Genomic DNA, 7,261 nt, shown 5'->3' with positions numbered 1-7,261 from the left:
AAATGTGTTTTCTGCTCTCCAAATCCACAGCCACTAATCTTGTCTCCTACTATTCTTCTGCTAAGTCAGTGGTTCACAAACTTTAGTGTGCATCAATTGCACCACCATCTCCTGGAAGGCTTGCTACAGTGTAGACTTCTGGGATGGGGCCTGTGTTTTGTGATGTGGTAGGTCTGAAATGGGGCAGGAAATTTGCATTTCTAACAAGTTGCTAGGTGATTCTGATTTTGCTGATTTGGAGACCACACTTTGACAATCATTGTCCTAGATTATTGCAATAACCTCTAATGAAGCTCCATGTTTCTATTCAAGACTTATTTCAGGCTGTATTTCACACCTGTAATACAATTCGCTTAAAGGTTATATTTGCCGTTCATTGCCCTATGGAACCTAGCAAGTGCCTGGCACATACTAAGTGTTCAGTGTTTGTGTAAACAAGATAGGCATTAGAGAATGATCAGGATTTGCACTGGATGAGTTAAGACACAGTTTATGGTAGCATTGGAGTTGGGGGAAGGGTGGGACAGGGTATACAGCTTTAGTTGCAATAATATGTATAAGGAAGCAAAGCCTATCATGCAAATCAATTAATAAATAAGGAAAAAAGTTGTATATAGACAAGTGAAGAAATCAGCTAGATTAGAGCAAAAAGTGGTATTAGACTGATCTATTCAAGGACAGATAGGAACTCAGTCTCCTAAACATTTTATTTTGCTTCACAGTGTTAAAGAAATCTGGGTTTACTTTTACACTTTCACCCATCTCACACAATTTGAATATTTGTTCTAGCATTCCCCCATGTAGCTTTTTAGAGCTCAAGAAATATATATTTATAGAGTATGTCTACTTACTCAGTGTGTACGTGGAAACTTTTTCCATTAAAATTAGCTCAAGGACTTTATTTAGCTTGCCACCACAGTCGAGAATATATTTGTTATATCCCTAGAGTTTTCATATTATGATTTCTTTATGAAAAGAACTGTCGTTTGCTTGAAGCTTCCCCTTCAAAGATCTTTTTTATGTGCAGCATAGAAACTTGTTTCCTGAAATATTATTCCTCTTATTTAGGAAACTGCATTGCAAAATATTTGTCTCCTGTCCACAGAGGTGAATGCATTCAAGAAAAAGACAAAAGCAAAGAAGATATGGGTATTCCAAGGATGATAGTTGATCATACTCTCCTGAGAACTGTGGATGTCAATTAGGGTCTGTATCAGAATCATATAAAAATACATATCTCCCTTCCTCTTCCTTCCACTTTCCTTTTGAGAGCTCACAACAGAAGGGGAGTGGCAGTGTCTATTTTGAAACTACTTCTAAGGGAATTCTGATTCACCTCTGGAAAAGGACTGATTTAGTTGCTGTATATATGTGTGTGTATATATATACATATATATATATGTATATTGGGGGAGAACATGGTGTTGTGGAGCCTTAATTTTGAGCAGTAAGGGCTTTGGAATGAAAAAATAAACTCTCATATGATATCATCACCTCTTCCAATTAAAGGATATTTTAATACAAAACAAAGCTAATAGAACACACTCCCAGAATAAGGAATAATTCTTTAAATTAAAAAAAAATACACATAATGAAGAAACTCACCACTTTGTCCTCACTTTGTGGGGAACCATCGAAAACATCATTATGTACCAGTGCTTATTCTAGCATCAGAGAGCCATTGCCCTAGATAAATTAGCAGCCTCCAGGAAAGAAAGTTAACGTCACCTTTACTTTCTTTGCCCTTTGTTTTAATTTGTCATTTTAAAGCTTTGCTTTCCATGTGTATCATAGTAGCCTATTTTGGTTCAATTAAGCATTTCCTTTCCTGTTTTTCACTGTTCTGCTCCAGGGAACCATCCTCAGTGCTAAGAATTCATGGCATTAGATCAGATGGTCCTTTTTCTGTCCTTCATCCAGTGGCAGGTTTAAAACCCTTTGATGATTCAGCTCTATAATATTTAAAGTTCTATTTCAAATCCTTCAAACTTAGGGTTTTAGGAAATAGCTAGCTGCGTGGGAAGGCAAGAGAAAAGTCTATTAAAATCTACAATCCTCTTAGTGACCCATTCACTGAGTCTCTCAACAAATCTGTTCAAGTTTTTTCCTCTTCTGAAAACAAAAGAAAAAGCAAATGGGAAACTAAAACTCGACCAAGACAAATCTAAGAAAAGCCCACTCAGAAATAAGCCTTATTAAGAGACAATATTGCAAGTGCTAGCTTTTTGTACAGTATGAACACCAGAATCTCAATTTAACAGCTGAGTGAGGTCCAACCTATTTGGGCCACTTTCTTTTACAACAGCTGAAAGGACTTTTAGATTTAGGATTCTGTGAATATGGACAATAACTAAGGCTACATTCTGTACTAAGAGCTATATACTGTTTATAAACAGATGATAAACTTAAAAAAGGTTTTTTTACGTTTATATTTTTGAGAGAGAGAGAGCAAGTGGGAGAGGGGCGGAGAGAGAGGGAGACACAGAATCTGAAGCAGGTTCCAGGCTCCACGCTGTCAACATAGAGCCTGACATGAGGCTTGAACTCACGAACTGTGAGATCATGACCTGAGCTGAAGTCGGACGCTTAACTGACTAAGCCACCCAGGCACCCCCCCAAAAATTTTTTTAATGCTTATTTTTGAGAGAGAGACAGAGTGTGAGCAGGGGAGGGGCAGAGAGAGAGGGAGACACAGAATCCGAAGCAGGCTCCAGGCTCTGAGCTGTCAGCACAGAGCCCGATGAGGGGCTTGAGAGATCATGACCTGAGTGGAAGTCGGAAGCTTAACTGACTGAGCCACCCAGGCGGTCCCAGATGACAAACTTTTAAGACTATATAAGATTTCTGAAATCAGGTTTCTCTTGTTCTTTGCTCATTGCTTTCCATAGGCTTTGACCAGGTGTGGCCAAGGGGATGCCTCTGTTCCAGTCTTCACCTCCTGCACATGACATTTTTCTCATCCATCCAGGTCAGTCAGACCTCTGCCATTCAGTTTTAGTGTTTTGTTTATGTACTTGATCAAGACTAGTTATTAGATAATGACTCTTTAACAGCTAGTTTCTGTGGAAAGCTTTGCCTCCTTTTAACATTTTTATTTTTAGTTGGGCCTGTATAATCCCCAGCTGTGTGTATCTCTAAGCTGAACATTGTAAGTGTCTTTCTTCAGGCATCAATGTCCTTAACACTAGAGCAATGGTTTGTAAAGAAGGAAGATTAAATCCCTTTGACAAGAAGAATGACTTTCTATTTGAATGAAAGCTGGAAACACATTTACTTATTTCTGTGGGACCATAATTATATTAATGAAGTACCATTAAACATCTCTTCTCTAACATGGCCATCCCAGGCCTCCTGAATAGTAGTAGTTATGATAAGTGTGTTAACAAGAAACATTTCTACAGTGATTCCTATGTGCCAGGCACTATTCTAATGCTTTATTTATTTATTTATTTATTTATTAAGTTTATTTTGAGAGAGAGAGCGAGAGAGAGAGAGAGAGAGAGAGAGAGAGAGAGAGCATGTGCATGCACACAAATTGGGGAGAGACAGAGAAAGAGGGGGAGAGAGAGAATCCTGAGCAGGATCCATGCTGTCAGCACATAGCCCAGTGGGGGGCTCCATCCCATAAACCATGAGATCCTGATCTGAGCTGAAATCAAGAGTTGGATGCTTAACTGATTGAACCACCCAGGCACTCCTCTAATGCTTTATTTTTATTAATTAATTTAATATTTAAATAACCTTCCCCATGGTCATGCAGACAGTGGTAGTGCTGATATTGTGAACATAGGCAGTCTTGCTCTAGAATCTGGTTCTGCCATCCATATTCTTTATTGTGAGAAGGCAAACATTTGCTTTTCAGTTACCTCATGCGCAAAAATTATGCTTGTTACAATGAATTTAGAGCCAAGACATATTATAATAGGGTTAATAATCAGCTTGCAAAATCTCTAGGTACCTTGGGGAAGCAGAGTTGAGATAGCACAGATTTGAAATCGGACATATAAGGATTTAAATAGTGAGTGTTACTGATTAGCTGAGACTGTGGGCAAGTTTCTTAACTTCACTACTTCTTTTCCTCATAGTTATACAGAACAAACCCATTTGTTAGGGGTGTATGAGCTGGAGTACAAAGAGAGCACATCAGCTGAATAACTGAATTAATAGAGAATTTGAGTTCATATGTTGTCCTTTCTCACATGTGTTTATTTCACCAATACATGTATCACCTTTACTCTTCTGCACTGTTCTAGGTGCTTCATTTGTATCCACTGATCAAAGCCTCGTATAATAACTCCATGAGAAATTACCATTATCATCAAGCCTGTTTTACAGAGGAAGGTGAAGCACAGAGTGGTTAAATCGTTTGCCCAGGGTCACACAGAGCTGGGATTAGCAGAGCTGGGATTCACGTTCAAGCACACAAATGCCAGTCTGTTTTTAACTGCTATGCCATGCTGCTTAATACTAGTTAAGTCATGGAATGAGGCTGTTTGGTATTCTAGCATTCATGCCTTTGCATAAAAAGGGGGGTAGGGACTGCAACCCAAAGTGCTTAAGAAACATTTTTGAGCACAAACTGAGTGGTATAGCTGGAACTAGAAGTGTTCTCTTATCCAGGGACAGCTTTTTGTTTTATAGTCAAGTAGTGACCTTAACTTTGGAACCTAAAGATAACATATAGAATTGATCAAGTAGGAATTTGGGAGTTTTTCAGAAAATGCAGGAACTAAGCTCACCATGATTATAGCATGCTGCAAATGATATAATCATTCCAATATCATATCACTGCACAATAAGAGATAAGCTAAGCTCATATTGCACTGTATTCTTAGGTGGAGAGAGAGAGAGAGAGAGAGAGAGAGAGAGAGAGAGAGAGAGGCAGTGAATAAGACTGAAAGACTGAAATAAGATTTTCTGCTTGGTTTGTTAATGAAATATCTTGAAAGCACTTTTGCAACAATAACGAAATGCTCCTGTTTTGGTAACATAGACAAATTCCAGCTGAGTGATTACGTTCCACCTAATTAAAAATTCTTTCTCTAATTTCAGATTCTCCATGTTTACGATGCTCTTTACCTTCTGTCCTAAATTGTTGTTTACTATGTTTTCCTGCTGCTAAATTCCTTACTGCATTTCTCCCTGGAGGTAGTTGTATACTGATAATGGTTAAAATAATTCTATATGTAAAATATGCTCAGAATATGTAAATATTTGTACTTTAACGCTGGAATAAATCTAAATTAAAATGTATAAATATATTGTTTTCAGAAACCCTCTCAAATGCCTCACACAGTCAAAGCTCCTTTTGAATATGGAGCTAAAGATTGGACACATAGTTGTAATTATTTATTAATCATACATTTAATATTCCCCAAGCTGCCATAAAATGTCTGAGGAGACGTGCTGCTAAGAATAACTTGCTCAGCATTGCAGTACAATGCAGACAATTTTCCACAGGGAAAGAAAAAAAGAAACATCTCTTTTCACCTTTTGCCAAGCAAATTGCTAACGATTTTGCCCATTTGAGCTAAGAAGTAATTAGTGGTATGGGATAGAGGCCAAGCATATCAAGAAACTTGAAAATGTGTTCCTACTTATGTACTGATATGCCCATTTTGGATTTAGCTGTATTTCTGTACATTTTATGAATTTTCTTTACTTCTGTCACAATGCTAATATTGATAACTTGCCTTTCCAAAATAGCAATTTAAAAATAATGGCCATATTTTCTATAGACACAAATTGTAATTGTATGAATAATAATAATAATAAACTAAGCCAATTAGGTGCACATGTTAATTTTGTGGGTCTGACAGCTTAATCTGACTTTTCTTTTTTCAATGGTAACTAAGCCCTGAACAGTACAGAGGCTCATATCAGCCTCAAAATATCATAATGCTTACAGCCAGTGGCAGTGGCTTAACAGGCTAATCCCTGGCATCAAAACCTTAGCAGTATTTTAAGGCTCTAAGTGGCTTCAAGGTCATTTGATTTCCTTTCCTGACGTGATATACAAGCATTCACATAGTTCCCCAATCCAATATTTCAAACCTCCAGTGTAATGTGTCTCCCTGGGCAATTTTTTTCTGGGGTTCAACTACTCTGAAAGTGGAATAAATATATAATTAAATGTATAATTTTGTCCTCTGTTTCAGGAAGGCTGACAAGTTGGCTTATGCCCACTTTTGTGCATTTGTGTAATGTGTTAACTGGCGTGGGTCACCGGAGAATCGTGGAGTCTGAGAACCAGGGAAGGTAGAGAGCAACTATTCTGGACACTTGAACAGCAGTCATCTAACCTGAGGGAGGAGGGACAGGAACGTGATGGAGAAAGGTGGTCATGATCTCATCAGTCAGTCATGCTTGGAGTTACTGCCATTTCATAAGTGTATGGTCTTGACCCTGTCTGCCACTAATGGTGAGTCATTCTTGCAAAAAAAAAAAAAAAAGGCATAAGTTTATACTTAACAACACACAATACACAAAACTTATGTGTGGAGTTCCAAGACAGTTAAATGGCATTCCAAGAAACAGCAAATTCTGAAAACAAAGTAAGTTATTAAATTAGCAATTTTGACGTGTGATATTCTGTGTAGTGCTGTCGCCTTGCTAGGCCATCTGAATAATCAATCTGGTACTTGAATACAGCTCAATAATCTTCTGGTACTTGAATACAGACTGTTTACAGGGTTTGAATGTTCTCTGTAGGCCACAGTTCTTTTAAATACTTTATTATTAAAAAAACCCTTTTTTTAAATGTTTACTTATTTTTGAGAGAGAGAGAGAGAGAGAGAGAGAGAGAGAGAGGCAGAGAGAGAGGGAGAGACAGAATCCGAAGCAGGCTCCAGGCTCTGAGCTGTCAGCACAGAGCCCGATGTGGGGCTTGAACCCACAAACCATGAGACCATGACCTGAGCCGAAGTTGGATGCCCAACCGACTGAGCCACCCAGGTGCACCTTAAGTACTTTAAAGGAGGACAGGTGAAGAGAAAAAGTTGTGAGCATTGTGTGGAATTCTCTAAATGAAATCAGAAATTGATTTAAACTATGAATTAGCAAAAGCAGTATTAACTTCAATGACAAAACCAAAATCAGAGCAAGGAGAAAAGAGATTTTCACTTTTACAAAAGGAAATAAACTTCTATGAAAGAATATATACTACAATGTCTAACTTGAAGATACTTTTAGAGCCACTCTTAAAAATCCAATCAAGAAAAATGCAAAATGAAACATGTTTTATGTCTGGAGTATTTTTACA

At 37.8% G+C, this 7,261-nt stretch overlaps 1 long non-coding RNA gene across 1 annotated transcript; it reads left to right on the top strand.

The window, feature by feature from the left end:
- Positions 1 to 1,073: 1,073 nt before the first annotated feature.
- Positions 1,074 to 6,587, top strand: LOC121027587 (uncharacterized). The gene is made up of 3 exons (XR_005788811.1): positions 1,074 to 1,206; positions 2,889 to 2,968; positions 6,159 to 6,587. It is a non-coding gene; the product is annotated as an uncharacterized LOC121027587 (long non-coding RNA).
- The last annotated feature ends 674 nt before the right edge of the window (positions 6,588 to 7,261 follow it).

The sequence above is a fragment of the Herpailurus yagouaroundi genome, unplaced genomic scaffold (assembly GCF_014898765.1).
Source record: "Herpailurus yagouaroundi ecotype Mexico unplaced genomic scaffold, PumYag 77, whole genome shotgun sequence".
Lineage (NCBI taxonomy): Eukaryota > Metazoa > Chordata > Mammalia > Carnivora > Felidae > Herpailurus > Herpailurus yagouaroundi.
The sequence above is the reverse complement of the archived record's forward strand: the minus strand, read 5'-3'. Positions and strand labels throughout refer to the sequence as shown.